The sequence below is a fragment of the Protopterus annectens genome, chromosome 15.part0 (assembly GCF_019279795.1).
Source record: "Protopterus annectens isolate FY-2018-M chromosome 15.part0, PAN1.0, whole genome shotgun sequence".
NCBI classification, from domain to species: Eukaryota; Metazoa; Chordata; order Ceratodontiformes; family Protopteridae; genus Protopterus; species Protopterus annectens.
In genome coordinates this window covers 856,284,297-856,308,136 of record NC_056749.1, presented here as the reverse complement: position 1 = coordinate 856,308,136, position 23,840 = coordinate 856,284,297, and positions in this window count along the sequence as shown.

Here is a 23,840-nt window from a genome sequence, read left to right as displayed (position 1 = left end):
TATACATATACCCATGTGTAGGCATATATATGTGCACATATATATGAAGTCACATACATCTACACACGTACAGATAAAAACCGATATGCAAATGTCTACATCTGTACAAACACACACACAATCAGATATGTATGGAAGGCCATGTCCCCTATAACACTACCACAGTGATGTGTGCTATGTGCGAGGCAGCAGCACACATAGCAATCCAGACAGATATTTACAGCTGGCAGTGTGTGCACCATGGATGGGTATGTCACATGTTAGTCCTATCTTATCATCACAATGTCCCTGCCTGTGAAGTATGCAATGGGAATATGGGGAAGTATGGCAGATACACATGTGGAGGAGGACAGGATTGGTAGATATATAGAGATCAGTCTACAGGGGTGGTATGTGACACATGAGGTGGGTAAACACCATGGATGGTGTGTGTGAACCGTGATGTGGATGCCCCATGGTCCCCAATATGGGCACAATGGGAACAAGGCTCCCACCAACTGCCACTCACAACAGCAGTCCATGTCCTGAAGGTGCCAGGTCTGGTGGCTGAACAGGAGGATCACATTGACCGTGTGAATGTGTCCTGGGTGCCTCAGATGGATGTAGTACATCCCTCATGTGTCTGTGGAGCCTGGTATGGAGCAGACCCAAGACCTGAGCTCATGGGACAGGAACATGTGAGTGTGTGCCTGAGGGGGGTGGGCCAACATGGTATTGCTGTAACAGTACAGGTAGACGCCCCAGGTTGGCATACACATGTGATGTGGCCAGGTATCCTGGTCAGATTGGTGTGGAGAGGTGGATCAGCTGGCCTATCGAACATATACATGTTATTGTGTCACTGCCATAGTACATATGTTGGCAGTAATAGGCTACACAATCCCGGTACATGTCCAACAGCATGCAAAGAACCTCCCTATAATAAAGACTGTCAGATGTGCAGCAATCTCAGAGCAGCCATGCCACTGTCATATATGTAATCATAGTGGCCCTAATAATGGCATGCAAGTGAATAGTTTGTAATAGGCCGGCAATGTTAGTGTCCACACAGGGGACATGGCTACAGTCGCAATCTGTCCAAATGGTAGTTAAGCTGTAGCCATACCTATTGAGTTGTGTGTAGAGTCTGTTGAAGCTGACAGGTGGGGGGGGTGACAGAGATGTGTATTATGAACTGTGATAACCTTGCCATATGAGTCGCTCAGGCCTGTTCCCATCCTCATATTTTTCAGCCACGATGGCACACATCCGGCTGCTGGCATATTCCACAAAGGAGAATGATGTAATAATACACCACCTGGTACTGCACTACCAGGTCCTGTTCAGCAGGACATTACAAGAACAGCAGGTGCAGATCACCCTGTGGAACAATCTTGTCCACAGGGTCAATGATGTCGGCCTGCATAACTGCAGTTATGAGCAGGTCTGGCATCATTGCAGTGACCTGCTTCTCAATGCCCATCGGCGTGCTGCCACAGTCTGGGGGATCACCTTGCCACAGGGGGGCCACACCATCCATCCCCCCTGACATGTGTGTAAGAGCTCCTGGCCAGCCTCGTGGCACTGGCAGTCTTGAACACCATCAAACACTGGACCCCTTCATGGAGGTGAGTGTCACCCACACAACAGCCGAGGAGTGTGCATGTAAGGACACAGGGCACAACAGTAGACCACTGTTGTGTAAATATCTGCAGTGGTACTGGTAGATCATGCATATCTGATATGCTATACAAATAGTGTGTTGCTGCATTGTAGTGATAAACAGATGTCCAGATGTGGTAGTATTGTGTGAATTTACAGATGATGTATGGTAGTACTGCACCCAGCCTGTAGCAGTGCCACGGGTGTGGCCACTGACATTGCATCTCTCACCCACTTATGTTGGTCCCTCCAGGGTAGCAGCCTGAAGCTGATGAGTATGTCTTATGTAGATGCATGCCAACACACCGGACATGTAACGGTAATGTAATATTCCATGTACACATCTAACACACCTACCCTGAATGCATGCTGTACATGTGCATGTATTGTTGCTGTGAAATGCATGGTCTCACAGAGGTGAACATGATGGGGTATTGAAAGGGTATGTCACACATCTGTATGACAACTAACAACCTGTCATTGCGGAATGTGTCCACAGGGGGTAACATACTGTTGGTAGACATGGCCTACAGTAGCGACATGTTCTGCACAACACCCATATACAGTGCAACACCAGCGTACATACCTGTAGGGCAATGCCAACTGCTGCTGAGATACACTGTGGCATACAGCATTACAGTAGTCCACATTATCAGCTAGGTCTAAGCTGCAACATGTGGTGTACAGTGTATGGGGCACTGCAAGCTGACACATATGTGATCTGCATAAATTCTGAGGGGACAGTCTCAGCATGAAACACCAGTGCACTGCAGCAGGGATCCTAAGGATGGTAGGAATGGCTCTTTCTGCATACAGTCAGGTCCAGGAACTGTGGCAGCCATAACCCTACCCACACTGCAATAGTGATGGCATTGTGTGAACACCATGGGATGTGCACATGAGTGGACCTTGCAATCATGCAGAATAAGGGGACATGTCTTGGGATGGCTGAACATACACTGGCAATTGCAGAGGGCCCATGCTGGTATACCCCTGCCATGAGCAGTGACTGCCAACACACCGGACATGTAACGGTAATGTAATATTCCATGCACACATCTAACACACCTACCCTGAATGCATGCTGTACATGTGCATGTATTGTTGCTGTGAAATGCATGGTCTCACAAGGGTGAACATGATGGGGTATTGAAAGGGTATGTCACACACCTGCATGACAACTAACATCCTGTCATTGTGGAATGTGTCCATAGAGGGTAACATACTGTTGGTAGACATGGCCTACAGTAGCGACATGTTCTGCACAACACCCATATATAGTGCAACACCAGTGTACATACCTGTAGGGCAATGCCACCTGCGGCTGAGATACACTATGGCATACGGCATTACAGTAGCCCACATTATCATCAACTAGGTCTAAGCTGCAACATGTGGTGTGCAGTGTATGGGGCACTGCAAGCTGGCACATATGTATAGGGCTAACCTGTTATGCATCTGCATAAATGCTGAGGGGAGAGTCTCAGCATGAAACACCAGTGCACTGCAGCAGGGATCGTAAGGATGGTAGGAATGGCTTTATCTGCATATAGTCAGGTCCACGACCTGTGGCACCTATAACCCTACCCACACTGCAATAGTGATGGCATTGTGTGAACACCATGGGATGTGCACGAGTGGACCTTGCAATCATGCAAAATAAGGGGACATGTGTAGGGTAGGCTGAACATACACTGGCAATTGCGGAGGTTCCATGCTGGTATACCCCTGCCATGAGCAATGACTGCTGTAGTACACACAAGATGTGTGATAAACCGTCATGATAAGTGTGTGCACACACATCCCCACATGGTGTGTATACACTGTGGTCAGCAGCCGCACACCAAAAACAATCTGTAGATACTGCAGTGCTGTGGTCCCATGCCAGATCACAGATGTGTGTGCAAAACAATAAAGATGTGTACACCCCCCATAGCTGTGCTATGCTCTGATGGTTGTCAGTGTAAGCATTTCTGCAGTGGCCATATATGGTGTGTTGATGTTGACAGCTGTAAATCAGGCATCCGGGATTCACCAGTGACAACAGTCCACATATCATCCCAGGTATGTGTTGCTAAAACACCTAGGGGCTGTGAGAGGTACAGCTGGCATAACTGACATGGTACTACACATTCCGCAATGGGTTGGACACCTGTATGTTTTGGTGCACAGTACATGGCAGGGTGCAGAACAGGTGCCCAGCAATAATGTGTACATATGTGCAGAGGTATCCAGGGGAAGGAGCATCACCTAGTCACAGCACATGCATCATACACATGTATACCGTTGCTAGCATGGTGTGAGTATAGCTGAACTGCATGCTGTTCTGTACCATATGTTCTGCATGTTGGCAGATGGGTAATTGGAAGACTGTGTGTACGATCATTGTGTAACCTCACATGTGTGTGTGTGTGTGTGTGTGTGTGTGTGTGTGTGTGTGTGTGTGTGTGTGTGTGTGCATCCTGGTGGTTAGTTAGTTTGCCTGCAGCGTCACTCTGGTGAAGTGGTGGGAGGTAGATGCATGTATGATGCGTGTGTGCATGTGTGTGTGGCTATATATGCACATGTGTGATGGTTGGGTGTTTATATGGCTGTACCCCACTTTGGGACCGTGCAGTACTTGGACATGGAGTGCCACATTGCATACCAGGAATACCTGTCATGTACTCACAGGACGGCAAACAGTATAATATGGTCTGTAGCTTGGATCAGGCATCCAGAGGGAAGGTAGACCCCAGGTACACACTTAATATTGCTGTCAGCGGACAGGTCACCTACAGCCCATGTATGCAGCTTTACAGATGCATTGGGGAAATAATAGTCAACACCAGGGAGTGTATCCATATATTACAGCTGACACATGATGGGCCAACGGAGCAGCATATCCGGCATGTACTGAGCATTACATACACATGACACACCAGTAGGAGCTATTATGGCTACAACATAGTAGCCCACACATATAGGAGCCATGCATATCATTCCAGCCATACAAAGGTGCATACTGAATGACAGCATTGAGGCCATGTTACTCTACTACACAGAGGTCAGGCAGGAAATGTAGCAACAGGCCTTGTGTTGTGGCTGCTTGTGTGGGCATTTACAGGACTGTTATGTTAATGAGTGGTAGCAATGTGTGTATGCTAACAAGTGTGATGCAGGATGGGGTAACACATGGACATATACATGGAGCTGTCTGTAAAGGCATGGACAGGTAGGTAGTATGGGAGATGTGTGTGTGTGTGTGTGTGTGTGTGTGTGTGTGTGTGTGTGTGTGTGTGTGTGTGTGTGTGTGTGTACTGTTAAACAATGCTGTACAGGTTTTAAAGTGCAGTTATTGTTTTCCTCCACAGGTGGTGAGGTGGGTCAGCGTCCTTCCTGCACCCAGCCTGATGTAGGTGTCCATACAGACACCGATGATGATGATGATGATAATGGTGAGGTACAGGTGGGGTTGTCAGGGGCCGACACTGCGCCAACATTTGACATCCCCCTTTTAGCCACCCCACCCCCCGCACACAGTTACAATGCCTATACACACACCAGCACCAGTGGCCATAGCAGACGGACAGCTGATGTTCAGTGGCAGTGCACAAGAAAGTGTGGTAACCATGCCTACTGTTTCCAGTTGCAGCAGGCATAGCCAGATGTCCAGTAGGCTGCCACATAGGCGGATGTCCCAGGGTGCTCATGGTAGGGCCGCTGGACATCATGCCCCTGGCATAGGCAATATAGCTGCAATCAGTAGAAGCATGTTCCAGGCTGTAATGGCGATGCAGACAAGTATTAAGAGTTACACCAGACAGGGCCTTAGGCTGCAGAGGGCTGCACTTGCTACTGTAGGTGCCGCCCTCTGTGAAGTGCTGGCTGCCATCCATGCTTCTAAAAAGCAAGCAGACAGATGGCATGATGAGCTGATGGCCCTAATCAGCCATGGTGTGTCTGTGCTTCAACATGTGATGGGGATGCTTCGATGCCCACATGGATGTGGCCCAGTAACACCAACAGCTGGCACTCAGCGTGTGCGTGCTAGGACATAAGGGGCTCTCGTAGTGACAGTAGCAGCCCCAGCAGTGTAGGGGGCATGCTGTCCACACCACAGCACAGCAGGCCATATGTATGTGTTCCTTGCCAGTCCCAGGAGGGATGTGGTACCAACGGACAAATGTCATCGGCAGGTAAGAGTAGCACTTCAACGCCTGTTACCTACATGTGCCAGCGGAACCCCTGCAGGCACAGTCCATGTGTCCATGGATGGAGGAAGTGAACTGCACACCCTGCCAGGTATGGTCTGCAGCTGTCCATAAACATCTGTGTAGTGCAGCCACAAGGCAGAACTGTGTGCATGCATACCCACACACTTTGCAAACACACCTAGGGTGCCTCATACCTACACATACCACATCACCTCAGCCAGCTCCCCAGAATACACCCCTCATCCACACACATGGTGTCAAATGTATGGTCCACCCCCGGCCTCTGGCAGACCAACACCACACCCTGTGCATATGATGATACCTGTGCCCCATCCCTGTCATCCATACCATCTATGCAGGGACAGGCTGATATGGTTGTGATGCACATGGTGACTGTACACCAGTGTACCTCAGTCCTACAGTGTAACATGTTGTAGGGTGTAGAGTGTGAGGCATAATTGGCAGGTAGTGTAGCAGTCCAGCAATGATGCCTTCTTGCTGTTAGTAACACTGCTTGGTTGTGGTCTCTAAACTGATATGCAAGTGTGTTGTAAGTGTACTTGAATATGCTTCAAAAAGATGCCAGCACTATAGAACACAGTTTATTTTTAAACCATAAAGTGTGAAGACAAAATCATACCGGTTTCAGCATATAGCCTTCTTCAGTGATACCAAATCATGTTCTTCAGTGATACCAAATCATGTTCTTCAGTGATACCAAATCATGTTATTCAGTGACTATATATAGTTAAAAAACTAATTAGTTCACAAGTTGGTGAGAATCCATTTAAAGTGACAGAGTACACATTTAAAATAGATTAATATATATTCACCCATTAATGCCTATGTATGAAACCATTATAGAACTGCCCATTTAATCAATATATAAAATTATATATTATTGTAATAATTATACAAAAACTCATAAATGTTCATTTAAACCTGGATAGAACAATCCACCTAATCTAATAATCCATGCTTTTTCTTTCTGGTTCAATAAATTATGACAAACATATTTATTAGTATAATCCCCCTTGATGACATCAATGACTTGGAATTGAAATTTGGCATTTGTGTGGGTCAACATATTTTTATATAGGGTGCTATACAATGTTTATTTCTAACATCACTTAAATGTTCCAATATCCTAATTCTGAATGGTCTGGATGTTTGGCCTATATAAAAAGCCAAACAAGAACAGGTAACCAAATAGATAACCCAGCTGGTGCCACAGGTAGCAAAACATCTAATGTCAAAAATTTTGGTAACATTTTTAGTTGAACATTCCTTGGACTTGATATGAGCACAAAATGAACAGTGACCACAAGGGAAACAACCCCTCAGTTCCACTCCTGACAATGTACGCTGTATTTTACCAACATTAGGATTTCTACCTTTCTTATACCAATTAAAGTAGGAACCCAATGTACGTCCTCTTCTATAAGAAAATAAACATTCTTGAGGTAGCATATCAACTTATCTAGGGTTAGTTATTAAAATGTTCCAATTATTATTTATCACCCTTTTTATGATATTGATATTTCTACCAAATGTTGTGATGAATCTAATAGGAGTCACTGTGGAGGTGTTTCTCTCTTTATATTTCAATAAATCTCCACAACTAAATTGTTGCACCCACTTAGAGGCTGTTATTATATCCCCATACTTATATCCCCTTGCCAAAAATCTCTTCCTGAGGTCCTCCTGGAAGAATTCATAGTTGGCCTTATTAGAACAAATTCTTTTAATTCTTAGGAATTGAGACTTAGGGATATTTTTAAAAATATGTTGGGGATGTAAACTACTAGCCTCCAATAACATATTATATTGTGGATGTTTTCTATAAATTCTTGAATCTAAAGTGTGGTCATTGTTTCTGTTCACACATACATCCAAGTATTGAATTTGCTGATATTGTACATTGAGAGTAAATTCAATCCCCCAAACATTGTCATTGAGATACTGTACGAATTCTAATAAATATTCTTGATCACATCTCCAAATAAACCAACAATCATCTAGGTATCTTCGCCATATGTCTAATTCCTCTATATATGTAATGAGATTTGTCATAAATAAGACATTCTTCTAAATATCCCATAAAGAGGTCGGCATATATCGGGGCAAAGGAAGCCCCCATAGCTGTACCTTGGACCTGTAGATAACATTGTTGGTGAAAATAAAACACATTTTTTGTTAATACATGCTCCACCATGCAAATAATTAAGGTATTTAGACCAGGTGGATAGAGATCACTTCTTCTCAACCAATATTCTATTGCCTGCAGCCCGGCCCAATGGGGAATATTAGTATATAATGACTTAACATCAAGTGTACACATCAGCCAGCTTGGCTCCAATTGGAGTCTGTTATTATTTGTAAAAACTCTGTAGTATCTTTTAATCTAGATCTAACTAATGTCAATAATGGTTTAAGATGTAAAGTCAAAAATTCTGAGAGTGGTTCTGTTAGTGATCCTCGACCTGAAACTATAGGTCTACCTGGAGGTTTTAATAAATTTTTATGAATTTTTGGTAATAAGTAAAATATTTGTTTGGTTGGATTCACCACTGTTAAATGCATCTTGGTGTTGTTATCAAAAATCCCTACCTCGACCGCTTCCTCCAAAAATTCATCAGTCTGTTTTTTAAACATATCAGTAGGGTCTAGATGCATCAACATGTAGTGTTTTTTATTATTAAGTTGAGTATATGCCTCAATCATATATTGTTCTGAATCTATTATAACCACAGCACCCCCTTTATCCGCTGAAGTAATGACAATGTTTGGGTTAGTCCTTAAACTCTCAATGGATTGCATTTCTAGTTCTGATAAATTATTAATTAACATATATGTTTCTTCCTGTTTGAAATGTAAATCTTTGATCACCTTTTCTTGAAAAATAGCTACATATTTATCCATCCGTGGCTGAAATGAAGATTTATGTAACCGAAAACCAGTCGAACTTTTTGGGTTATGTGTATCTCCAAACAACAATTTCAGATTAAGTGATCTACAGTATGTCAAAACATCCTGTACAAAACTATATTCTCTAACAAAAAAACCCGGAACAAAAGATAACCCCTTATTAAGAATTTTTAATTGTGTTTCATTCAAAGACACTGATGAGATATTATGAACATTAGCGAACACATCTATTTCTGAGTTAAAACATCCAGTAACATATCCAAGTTCTTTACCACGTCTATGTTTGTGTTTCCTACCCCCCCCCCGTGTCTCTTAATCCTAAAGGGCAGTCCATATTTTTAGTTCTCTTATGTGTTGGGGACTCCTGACTGGAGACATGTTCATGTTCTGTAGTGGAAGATTCTTCCCCTGAGGTGCTACTAAAATCCGTTTTTGATCTTTTTAATATGGACCTGGGTCTCTTTTTTCTAAATTTTGTGGGTAAAGATTCACCTTCACTAAATCTGACATATTTCTTAATGCCAAAGGGCTTACCCTCAGCATAATCTGTGACATCCCTTTGAAACTTATGTATCTTTTTATCCTTTAAATTTTGTTCTAAGGCCAATAAATCCTTAGACAGTTTAGTTAAACCAGATTTATATATAGCCTGTCTCTCAAAGGGCTTAATATTATCACACAAAGTGTTAACCTCCGCAGTATTAACATCAATACTTCTTTCATAAAAAGAAATAAGAATGTCCACAAATAACATAGTTGCTGTATGTTGAGCTTTAACCCATTCATCATTTAACCGTTCATCCGGTCCATTTACAAACGGTTGAAGTTTAACTCTAAGTCCCCTGGGAGTAATGTTTTTAGCTTTATAAACCTTAAATAATTTGAGGTGCCACACATTGCTTCTAAGTAGTGTCATACTTTTAGTTATTTTAGAAAACAATTCTTTACAATAATCCTCCGGGTCCTTAACCCTATCCTTATCAAGAGAAAAACCTTCCCCCTGGATACCAAAAATTTGGACATCATCCTTGTCTTGGGACAAACCCTTAAAAATAGTTGTTAGATCCATTTCCAGGCAGTATTTTATTAAATATCTGTATCAAAACAAGTCTATCTGCACCAGTAAGCCAAATGTCAATACATGATGAATAACTCCATATAAATCAATATATGTACATCTCCATCAGTATGTAAATATAATGGGTTAAATATCCAATGGTTGGTAGAGCTGCAACATTAATTACCTAATGTTGCTAGACCAAAAAATACAGGCCCCATCCACAAGCAAATTAAAATAATTGGACATATGCAATAAACGCCTAGTATCACACCAGCGAAATCAGCAATGTATGTCCATATACCTTCCAATATAGTTAAAAGATAAAAAATATATAGTGTTCCCAAGAAAACCAACTGCAAACACTTAGATAACTGACCATAAATGCCACAGCATCATCAGATATCATTAAGAAACTTGGCTACCGGTTCCTTGTGGGCCCAGATATCACTAAAGTGTTTAGCTGTCTCAACCATGGATAACCCCAAAAATTAAATCAATTCTTTAAATGGAGATATATATAAGTGACAATTATGGCCATGGTGCCATATAAACATGAATATCAGACAAATATATACCAAATTTCAATTACAAGTCATTGATGTCATAAAGGGGGATTATACTAATAAATATGTTTGTCATGATTTATTGAACCAGAAAGAAAAAGCATGGATTATTGGATTAGGTGGATTGTTCTATCCAGGTTTAAATGAACATTTATGAGTTTTTGTATAATTATTACAATAACAATATATAATTTTATATATTGATTAAATGGGCAGTTCTATAATGGTTTCATACATAGGCATTAATGGGTGAATATATATTAATCTATTTTAAATTTGTACTCTGTCACTTCAAATGGATTCTCACCAACTTGTGAACTAATTAGTTTTTTAACTATATATAGTCACTGAATAACATGATTGGTATCACTGAAGAAGGCTATATGCCGAAACCGGTATGATTTTGTCTTCACACTTTATGGTTTAAAAATAAACTGTGTTCTATAGTGCATATTGAAGTTGTTCTTTGCCATTGCACTTGTCCTGCATGTGAGGTTTTTTGTGTTGTTTCCTGTAAGTGTACTTGAGTCAGCATGAGGATGCCCTGTGCATATGATGATACCTGCACCCCATCCCTATCATCCATACCAACGATACAGGGACAGGCTGATATGGTTCTGATGCACATGGTGACTGTACACCAGTGTACCACAGTCCTGCAGTGTAATATGTTATAGGGTGTAGAGTGTGAGGCATAATTGGAAGGTAGTGTAGCCATCCAGCATCGATGCCTTTGAGCTATTAGTAACACTGCTTGGTTGTGGTCACTAAACTGATATGCAAGTGTGTTGTAGGTGTACATGTCTCAGCACAAGGATGCCCTGTGCATATGATGATACCTGTGCCCCATCCCTGTCATCCATACCATCGATACAGGGACAGGCTAATATGGTTCTGATGCACACAGTGACTGTATACCAGTGTGCCACAGTCCAGCAGTGTAACATATTGTAGGGTGTAGAGTGTGAGACAATATTGGCAGGTAGTGTAGCCGTCTGGCAATGATGCCATCTAACTGTTAGTAACATTGCTTGGTTGTGGCCTCTAAACTGATATGCAAGTGTGTTGTAGGTGTACATGTGTCAGAATGAGGATGGTCTGCAGTCATATTGCACAATGCGGTATGTCACTGTGCTGACACCATGGCAGTGACATATCTGGGGTACAGTCGAATACATTTCACATGTTACTATACCGGGTAATGCCTGTGCCACATGGACAGGTGGCCCGTTGAGATATGTATACCCTGCAACCTGATGTAGATCCATCCACATACACGCACCCTGATACTTGCCAACACGGGGACTAGACCCCTACCTAGCAATGTTGTGATACAGACATGTGTGGCCTACATTGCACAAACACTGCCTTAACCACTCTGTATCCAACAGACCTTGTTCTGGCCAGCAACAAAATGAGCAGCCCTTGCAGGTCATGAACTCAGGGCCCTTTACACTGAAGTCACAACACATGACCACTACGCCATGACCAGTGTGGGGACAGCTGTTTTTTACCAGTATAGCTGTCATTACCCAAACTGAGTGGTATTGAACACTTGCCTTTATGGCCTAGATTGTGTAGTCCTTGTCATTAATATGACTGTTGCATCACATATGTTGTTTTATCATAATATACTTATAGCAGATACATACGGTGGGATACATGTGGAAGTGTATACGCAACCATGACGTTTACTCAAGATAGGTATATGGTTGCATACATATAGGTGTATAGATGTCTACATGTACATATACATGTATACACATACATATGTCTGTATACATATCTGTATAGTGCTACATATATGTGGCCATGTGTACACCTCTTCGTATGTACATATGTATACATATCTATACATATATGTATCTATACATATGTGTATAGATAGGTATACGTTTATGTACATATAGATATATGTGTATATAGCTATATATGTATGCGCATCCTATGTGTACAGATATGCCTAGTTATGTTGGTATATATATATATATATATATATATATATATATATATATATATATACATATATATATATATATATATATATATATATATATATATATATATATATATATAACTATATGTGCAGACATATCTATACCGATATACCTACTACTGTCGATATATCTGTAGATATCCATACTTTTATGTGCATATGTATCACTATCTGTATATGTGTAAACATATATTGCTCTGCATATGTATATATCTGGGTGTGTATATGTATATCTATGTACATATACATACCCTTCTATATATGTTGATATGGATATGTGTAATCATAGACATATATCTGGATGTATATATGTACAGATGTCCTCACCATATGTCCTGGACATGGAGTGTAGACCTACCCCAGCCCCTATAGTCCCAACGTCATAGTGCAAGTGGATGGCTGGTATGTATAGCAGGTATATTGGTAGACCATTACTACTGTAAGTGGGATTGCCTTCGCAGACATGGTGTGTGTGGGAGGTCACATCTGCTTTCCACATGTGTGCCATTGGCTACTGACAGACATCCTAAGGACATCCTGGTAAAGTACCACTGCTAGCACATAATGCCCCTGTGGACTGCAGCACAGAAATTGGCCAATATATATGGACATTCTGAAACACTCTTTACAGTCCGGAGGTATACACAGAACCCCTTAGTGCTAAACATGTGTACCATGCATGACAATATGGATGTTAACAGCCATGTAGATGGGTATAACACATAACGACTATTATACATATGCCACCAAAGGTTATGCGTTCACACACCCCTGCCTGGACTGACACATAATAACCCCTGGTACAGGGGTGTCATGGCCACATACTACCCACTAGATATTGACATACATCTGTATAGCATCCCACTGCTCTGTCTGACATGCATGACTGTTAAGGTACATCCAGCAAGTATCTTCACATGACATCTCACTGGATAAGTACATTAAGCTGCTAGACATGTAGCAATGCACTGTATAGGCTACGGGCAGACTGGCTCAACACTGGCCGACATCTCATATGGGGGAATGCACATGTACCTGCATATATAGCAGGTTCAGCAGGCATGTCACACCACAGGGTAAGATACATCCAATGTGAACACAGCCACAGCCACACATGGTAAGCTAGCATAAAAGAACAGTATATGGACTATCTGTTCAACACCATCCTCATATGTGCCACTCACAGACTAACCCTACATATACTGGGCTGCTACACGGTATGGTCTGCTGTCTGTCTGTGGTATGGGACATGTGTGTATGGCCCTACAAACATGTACGCCAATACAGTAACATACAGTGGAGCAGCATGTAACACCAAGTAGGATGGGACCTATAACAATGACATCTACCAGTCTGTACACAGGCTAAAGAACATGTTCACAATACACACACTGTCGACATTCACCATAGTTACACAGACCTCAGTACTATCCAAATGACCATGGAATGTCCTGGTAATGTCATCAAATATTACCCGTACTGTACATAACATGTGTAGCAGTCTATCTCACTGACTTGCTATCAGATATGATGACACTAATGGTGTACAGCACATATGCACCTCTTAATGCACAACATATGTACAAAGGTTGACAGAGTTGTGGCTGGAAGCACACACACAGGGCCAATATTGACATGTTGCTGTGATAGCCCATACATGTACTGTTGTAACAGGGTTTGTTGTAACATGTGTCCTATGAGGGATATGAAGTCAGTATCTGTCACGGCTTTCACCATCTATAGACTGCAATCCTCACACTACATTCTGCAGTTCACAGATGCGTGCTCTGTGGGTAACACATGACACCAAGGGCACAACACACTGCCCAGTCTGTAGACGACCCTGCAGATATGGATTCCTCATAAACATAGAACTGACATGGCAGGTATTACAACATGTAGGACAGCCATATCCACACACACACACACACACACACACACACACACACACACACACACACACACACACACACACACACACACACACACACACACTCTGTTAAACCAACATTACTCCACATGCAGTATAGCAGCCCTTACAGTCTGTAATCAGATCAGGCACATCCCCCTCCTGTGTGTTGCCCTGTTTCCACAGTGTAAGCTGTTAGAGTTAAATCCCCAGTCCATCTGAGATGCTGTTTGCCAAACAACAGATCTTGTTCCTGCCCACAGTGGATGTAGAGGGCCAACACCAACATGATGTTCCTAGATATTGGAGTATGTTTCCATGCAGTTGGCTATGGGAATGCTACCACAGCTGTTCCACATGCACTCAGCTAGAGGAGGACTGCAATTGGTGCAGAGGCCATCAGTTGATCATGACCATCACTTACAAAATACAAGCTGCTGCCTAGCAAAGCAGGTGCATATCCCACATCCACCAAAGAGGGTGTGAGAGAGAAAGACAGAGACAAAGTATGTCAGGGGAGGTGTGGGTGAGTAAAACTTAAGCATGTTTGTGTCACACACCTACCAGTATGGGGTTTCAAACACCTGACTGACTATGCATAGCTATCACATGTGTATGCAGTTATTGCATGTGCCACATAGCTTACATGCTGGTGAGCTGTCCAGGCGCATATGTGCTGGTGAGTGACATCTGCAACACTGTTGGGATACAGTAGGTGTAGCACATGAGCCTGTCCACATGAACAGGTGTCAGCGTCAACACAGCCACACTCTCTAAGGGGATCATACACATTGCCACACTTAGCAGGGTAATGAATACACTTCCTAACCAGTTACTTTGCCACAATATAGTAATGCATAGGTATCAATTGGCCCACAGGGGTTATCCTGGGGTTCTATGGTCAAAGAGTATGTGACGGTGTCTGACATTAGAGACCATGCTTCAGTATGCCAATGGGGATGGTACTGGGTGTGAATGTAGTCAGAAGCATCATACACCACACACACACAGACACAGGGTGCTAGTACCAGCATGCATGTGTGCATTGCTTCATGGGTGTGTAGTGGTTGATGGTGCCAGACGGCTTTACAAGGGTAGGTGAGGGGTATACCTTGGCATCAGGCCACATGAGAATGGTCTGCATTATGGCTTAGGGGTGTAGTGTCCGGAATGGCCCACACAGGTGGGTATAAATTCACCATCCAGTCACCTGGGTTACTATTGTGCATGGCCAGTGCTGTACAATGCTTGCCATGTATGTGGTCTATGCACCATGACATGGATGGTGTTTGGGATGTGAACACATCCCACATTCATGTACAGTGGCATGTGGAAGTGCACCTGGTTTGTCTGGCCCATGTTGTGTACACAGAATGTTATCATCAGATGTGACAGTCTCACCCTCATGTAGCAGGGCCAGGTAATGGACAGCAGGTTGACCCTGCACCTACATTGATAGCATGCTACAGGTATTCCCTGGTGTCACTGGCTTCTGTCCATACAGGGCATGTGTATAAGGCATGATATGTCCTTTGTGGATCACATTTGATGGAACCACAGTTGCAGTCATCTGTAGGGAAACATACCGAAGGTGCACTGTCTGCAATTATGTGCCTATTGTACTGATGGACAGAGTGCCATGGCCTCTGTAGGCCACTGCATTCACACCATAGTTACTATCAGTTGCCAATTGTATATAGGAATCTTAAGAGTTTAAAGAGTAGATTATGCTATAAAGATTTTAAGGATATAACAAAAGTAAGGCTGGACAATAAACCTGGTACATATGGGTGTATGTGCTGTAGTTGCTGTGAAAATATTATTAAAGACAATAGTGACAAATTTGTCCACCCAGTGTCCAATAAGCAGTTTAAATTTAACGGTGCTGCTACCTGTAATAGTGTTTATGTGGTCTATCTTGCTACCTGTGAAAAATGTGGTTGATTTTACATAGGAAAGACCACAAGGAAATTAAAAGAGTGTAGAACAGAGCATAAGTCAGAAATAAGAAGAAATAATGAGAATAATGCACTGTTTAAGTACATCTTGCATAATGATGTGGATCATAGTTTTAAATTCAGAGTGATAGACAGTGTAGAAAAGGGACCTAGAGGTGGTGATTTTAATAATATTTTAGAGAATATAGAATATGAGTGGATTGTCAGGTTCCATGCAGATTTAGAACCCGGTTTAAACAATGTAGTCAGTTTTAAACCTGTACTTGTTAAAATACAACAGCAAAATTTGTAATGTATACCTTTAAAGATGTTTTAGAAAAGTTTTAGTTGATGGTATAATGTGATTTGTTGGCTGTGGTCACATGTTACCTTTTGGCTCCTATTTAAATATATTTTAATATGATATGTGCTGTTTTAGCATTGAGGAAGGTTGATTACCCGAAAGCTTTGCTGCATTAAAGCCTGTTTTTTCCTGACAGTGGAGTTGTGTCTTCATATAGTGACTTTTTGTTCCAGTCTTCAGTGTACCAGCTAGTTGGTTTCAAATTCCAAAACATCCTATTATAATTCTGAAGTGTTTTTGTAGGTGGTCTTTACTACCCTCCCTCATTACTTCTGTTTCTTAAATGTACAAACTCCAAGATCACTGTACCTTGGAGTAGGGGTAATACTTTGATACCATAATTTTGGAATTAGTATACATTCTCCCCTTTACATGTGCAGTTCTAAACTTTTTATAATTACAATGGTAGTCCTTAAATATTAAAAATGCCTTGTATGTAACAGAGCTGCAGTATCTTTTAGATTCTTACGTGAAGGCTGTAGGTAAAAAGTCAAAACCTGATAGAAAAGATTTTTGTTATTATTGTTCTGTACCTAGTTGCTTCCATTTCTGAGATAATTTATATAAACCCCAATAGTCTAATTCATTCCATTACAATAATTTATTCAGTGCTGTCAATAGATGATCCTGTACAGACTAAAAGTATCTACAAATATACAGAATATAGAACCACTCTGTGTCACAAAGCACATGAACATTATAAGCCAAGTCCCATAGTGCAGTGCATCATCAGTGCAAGTGGTATTGCATTGCATCTTAATAATCCTTATGCTGTTGCTACTTTGTTACAGTTCATCTTTGTTATTCTTGTTGTCTGCGCCATTTAAGCACCACTTAGTCCACTTTACAGACTGAAGCAAATATCAAAAGTGAATGGAATATATAAAAAGCTGTTTGATAAATGATAACATCTTATATTGCAGATGCTTCATGGGTTCATAGGAGGTTACTAGGCTAGTGGCCCACAAACCTAACCATGTCAATCCCACATTACCTCAACACTCTTTGGTTAGATGGAAGTAATTCACAGAGCATGTCTATGATAACACCGACTGCCCTTGTCCATGAAGGACATGGGTACCACCCCCAATGTGAATTTGCAGTCTTCCATCCATTTCTGCAGGTTGTGCTTGAAAAGGGTCAGTAAGGAGCCCTGCTTCACATGAATTGGAAGTTTATTCTAGAGTAGCGGCAATCTCTGGGAGCTATAGCTGTTTCTCCAGCTTGTTCTGTTAATGTCACAGGCTAAGTTAAGATCCCTAGAGTGAGTAACTCTTGTGTCATTTGATTTGTGGATGTGCAGCATATCCATCAGGACAGGGTTAGAGACTGCCCTGTAGGCCAGGCACAAGTCACCTCTCAGGAGCCTATACAACACAGAGTACAGTGACAGGGCTTTCAGTCTATCCATGTAAGTCATGGTTTGGGGGCCCTGCATTTTCTTGGTGAGAAACGTCTGTGGTCTCTAGAGCTGCTGCAGATATCTGGAGAGAAAATGCAGATAGGAGCATTGTACTCTATTAATGGTCTGATGAGGGTCGAGTACAGTGGAGTTATAACATCCTTAGACTTGGATGCGATGCCCTTACTTATGAGATGTGCAACATAGACAGTTTTCTTTACCACTATGAAAACTTGGTTGGTTGAAGTGTTCCCAGATCTCGCTTCAATGGGTGTGAACTTAGAGGGGTGCTGTCAATATTGTAATTAGCAGGGAATTCTGCTTTGCCAAAGCATAAAATAATGCATTCTTTTGCATTTAGTTTTAGACTGTGGCTTTGACACCAATCATTTCTCTGTGTTAGCCCCTTCTGTAATATGTTAACATCATTGGGGGACTCAATGATTGCACTGTGTTTACAGTCATCAGCGAATCTGGTGAGCCAAAGGCCTTCTACCTTAGCCTGGCCTTCCAGGAAATAGATTCCAAACAGTAAAGGTCCCACCACAAATCCTTGTGGTAATCCACTGGTGATGGGTCTACTGGTAGAAGTGGAGTCACCAACTTTCACAGTATTTGTTATGTCAGTGAGTCAAATGACTAGTGAATTTATGGTTACTCCAGAGCTGGGAGAGTTTCTCAATGGCACAAGAGTGGGGGATTTTGTCAAAAGCCTTGGCTATGTCAAGATAGACAGTATGCACTGTCTTACCTTCATCCAGGGCTTTGGTGACTTTCTCAAAGAGGTCTATTAAATTTAATAAGCATGATCTACCCTTAACAAAGCAGTAAAGGTCCCACCACAAATCCTTGTGGTAATCCACTGGTGATGGGTCTACTGGTAGAAGTGGAGTCACCAACTTTCACAGTATTTGTTATGTCAGTGAGTCAAATGACTAGTGAATTTATGGTTACTCCAGAGCTGGGAGAGTTTCTCAATGGCACAAGAGTGGGGGATTTTGTCAAAAGCCTTGGCTATGTCAAGATAGACAGTATGCACTGTCTTACCTTCATCCAGGGCTTTGGTGACTTTCTCAAAGAGGTCTATTAAATTTAATAAGCATGATCTACCCTTAACAAAGCCACAATGGGTTGGGTCTACAGTTTTAAGGTCACCTATTTCCTTGCTGATAAGGTCCACGATGATTCTTTCCATGGCTTTGCAGATGAGGTTGATTAGACTTATGGGTCTATTGTTCCCAGGGTCAGTTGACGGTCCCCCGCCGTGCAAGAGGTTTACTGTTGCTGTCCTCCACTATGCTGGAACAAAGCCAGTTCTCAGGTTCTGGTTAAAGAAAATGCAAAGTGGGTCCACTAAGTCCTGTTTTAGATTACATAATAAGCAACCTGAGATGTTATCTGGCCCCATTAAGGCCATGTTTTTGGCCTTGGACAGCACAGATATTACTTGATCTCTAGAGATACTAGGTAGAAGACTGGTGTCAGGTATGCTTTGAGGTATTGCTTGTGGAAACAGGGGGGTGAAGTTTACACCAAATCTATCAGCTAGCAGGTTGAGAATTTCCTCCAGTAGAGTATGAGTAGTCCCATCTACTAGCAGTTTAGCACATAGATGAGCATTCTCTTTTAGATTTCAGATGTAGTTAAAGAATTCCTAAAGATTATCCTTAGCTAGGGATACTATTTTACCTTTGTAATTAGCTTTAGCGGACTTTGCAAGATTTCTGATTTGCTTGTTCAAGCTGTGGAGGGAGTTCTTCCTCTGCTGAGTCAGGTCCCTCTTGTTCTTGTTCAAGCTGTGGAGGGAGTTCTTCCTCTGCTGAGTCGGGTCCCTCTTGTTCTTGTTCTAGCTGTGGAGGGAGTTCTTCCTCTGCTGAGTCAGGTCCCTCGTGTTTGTGTTCTAGCTGTGGTGGGAGTTCTTCCTCTGCTGAGTCAGGTCCCTCATGCTCTTATTCTAGCTGTGGAGGGAGTTCTTCCTCTGCTGAGTCAGGTCCCTCTTGTTCTTGTTCTAGCTGAGGAGGGAGTTCTTCCTCTGCTGAGTCAGGTCCCTCGTGTTCGTGTTCTAGCTGTGGAGGGAGTTCTTCCTCTGCTGAGTCAGGTCCCTCATGTTCTTGTTCTAGCTGAGGATGGAGTTCTTCCTCTGCTGAGTCAGGTCCCTCTTGTTCTTGTTCTAGCTGAGGAGGGAGTTCTTCCTCTGCTGAGTCAGGTCCCTCGTGTTCTTTTTCTAGCTGTGGAGGGATTTCTTTATCTGCTGAGTCAGGTCCCTCGTGTTCTTGTTCTAGCTGTGGAGGGAGTTCTTCCTCTGTTGAGTCAGGTCCCTCATGTTCTTTGACATCATTTTCTTCCTTTTGTTATATAATCAGTTTATACCTGAGGTCCGCCAGGTGGCTTGTTTTTTCAGAAGGACCTGGTTTTAATCTGATCATGCACAGCTGAGTTTTATACGGTTTGTTAAGCATTCATGCAGGGCATTTGTGTACACCTACACCTCTGCATAGGAGTCATTGTTGTCTGTGATTGCTGGGGATATAAAACTTTTTATACCATCACTCAGTAGGTTGCAGTTTGCTTTAGAAAAGTGTTTTAGTATTTTTGCTCCTATGGTGGTGATAGGTTCAATATTTTCTTTGCATGAGACTGATTTATGATTCAACCTCACCAGGGAGGGCATCACGGGGAGGGAGTGCATAGACTCCCACATGTTGGTGAGTACTATGTCTGGGACATTTGAGTCCCTTGTGGGGGTGCACACTATCTGTTCCAGAACATTTGTACTGACAACGTTTAGGAACCTCTGGGAAAGCATGTTTGTGCTCATGTATATCACCCAGTTGAAGGAAGGATAGTTGAAATCTCCCATGATTAAGGTGTTGGGCTGTATGGCAAGTGACTCCAGTAAGCCCAGGTAGGTGGTGCTCTTTTCTTGGTTCATGGTGGGGGACCTTTGGCTAGCAATGATGTGGTAGGGTATCTTGCCTATAATTAATTGGACATGGAATAGTTTGAGACAGTCATACTGTTTAACCAGTCTCAAGGTATATTTGGCTTTAATGAAGATGGATACACCTCCATCTTTTGTTCTTTCATGCCCATTTTGAGGTCTGAATGTGTAGAAGGCATTTGCAGCCTTGTGCGGCCGGGGTGCTCTCCATGATCTTGATCTATGTCTCAGTGACTGCCCAGAAATTAGCATCTTCCAAGGTCAGGAGTGCTTCCAGGGAGTGCAGTTTCATGTTTAGACTCCTAACATTAAGCAGCAGAACTTTAAGTTGTCTCAAGTGGATTTTGTTACATTGGCAATTTTGTTGTTTTTGACATTGCCAAAAAAGGCATGCACTACAGGGGAGGCAAGCACATGTGCCAGTATCAGAAAGCATAGAGGAGACAGGTGTAGACCATAAGGCCTATTGACCATGTCTTCCCAGGCTGACAGATATTGGATCCAGCCTGGACTGACACCACAAGCTAACCCAGTTGCTCAAGTCGATCATTTTTTGTGTATGTTGTGGTATCATCCTGGGTGATGGTAGAATGCTGCTTAGGGCTGGAAACATACTTACTTGGGACACATAATCAGAGAATTCAGTCATATCTTTCTTCATATAGTCCAGAGAGGTACAGCTCATGTCATTCACTCCAACATGGATGATGACAGAGTCCTAATGTTACTTGCTGTTGAGTGACTTGAGTGCATGTGTGATTTGATGGATCCCGTTTAAAAAATAAGCTCCAGAATGAGCATCAAAGCCACAAAAAATTTCCCTATATTTAATTCAACTATCGGCAAGACATCTTTACATGTTCAGTTTATCTGGATTTTTTTTTGGGGGGGGGGCATTTTTGTTTTCCATTATTCTATCTTATTCATTTCATAGAAATAGTACAGCTGTGCAGTTTGTTTTTTGAGTATGATATGTAGAATAGATGCATTGTTTATGAGCTTGCTTGGGGTTGTGCTCCATTGTAGTTCTGAGGTGAGATTTATTTTTCCAAATGTACCAACGGCAAATAAATGCAGATAAACTAGAATGTAAACACAATACTGGCACCATATACATTTTGTCTACTAAGACAAAAAAGTTACCCACAATAATGGTTACTTTCCCTTAAATAAATATTCTGTCTTAGCCATGATTCTACCATTTCAGCATAAATGTTGTCTAAAATGTGCAGTGCTTTTTATATTCCAATCAGATCATTCAAAACTATGGTTGACATAGCCTCTCTGATATTTATGCTTTCAAATGCACACAAGACAGTACAACATATAATGACAATGACCTTGGGTTTTAAAAACCTGCATTTCTAAAAATAAAATCATCCAGCCATTTTCATTTATTGGCATGTGACATATTTGCACTTATACAAAGCATATTATGCCCAATTTGATTGTCCCAAGGTTTCATTCCAGATCACGCCAATGTGAGGCAATATAAGTTCTGATAACAGTGATAATTTATAAAAGCCCTAGTCTAAAAAAAAGTTTCCATGTGCCCCAATTAACACAAGTCATTGTAAAGTACATTTATTTCCACAGAACACAAAATAGGTATACCAAAGCAGTTATTGATTAAATTGGTTAATTCCAACCACATACTCTGGACTTTGGTAGAATATCAAAACTTATATCTTAGGCTCATCTCCTATTTCACACACACACATGCACGCATGCACATGCACACATGGACACAGTGAACAGATTTACATTTGAATAAAGCTCAGCTGTATACTACAATGAAGGCTCCATTATCCTTAAAACCAAACAAAAACTATTCTCTCAGAAAGACATATTAGGTTTTAATACATATTAAAACACTACCTCACATTTCCCCTCTATATTAGGTGAGAACTCCATAACTGTTTCTTCAAAAGGAATTCTGAACATTTGTGTAGCTTTTTCTCTCCAACTCTTACAAAAGAAGGAAGCCTTATAATTGTCAAAGTAAGACATGAAACCTAGAGATACCTTCCATTTTTAGTGGAAGAAAGGGAAGACTTCAACCATATATTAAGGCAGAATGCATAAAAGCATCTCTAAGTAGTAAATGCTGCCAATCATTGTCACTATATTTATACATTTTCCACATGTATTGCCTTCTAATCTGATCCTTCACCTTATATTCTCTCATTTTTTTTGTTTTTTTGCACATTTAGCTGCTGCCTGATTTTTTAGATACTTCTGGTTTGATTTTCATTCCCACGTGACACTGATATTTCACTTTAATTTTCTACTCTGATCCCTCATATATCTTCATGATGAACCTTATAATTTTATCAGGCAATGCAAATGTGTTCATTGCTCTGCTCATAAAGTCCCAGCTTATTCTGTCAAATGCTTTCTCTGCATCAAGACCCTCCAACAACAGTGGTATTTTCTTTTACATTCTGTTTCCCCCTGGATCATCAATATTCTGTTCTTCTTCTTCTTCTTTTGGCTTTTCCCGGTTAGGGGTCACCTCAGCAGATCTCCTGTCCGCTCATGATTGGCAAGGGAGTTTTACAGTGTCAAGTTGCCAGACCGGCACTCAACCTTCCAAAGAAGGCACACACACATGCATGCACTCACGCCTAGGGCCAATTTAGAGTGTCTAATCCACCTACAGCATGTCTTTGGGATGTGGGAGGAAACTGGAGCACCCGGATATTCTGTTAATGTTTTCAAATGTTTGCCTTCCCTTCACAAAACAACATTGATCCATCTCTATCAATTTTGGTGTCACTTTTGCCATTCTTTTAGCCATTATAGACATATACACTTTATAATCATGGTTTAGTATTGAAATAGGCTTAATCTTAGAAAAAAAGAGACAAGTCATGCATTTGTAATTTCAACATGGTCTGTCT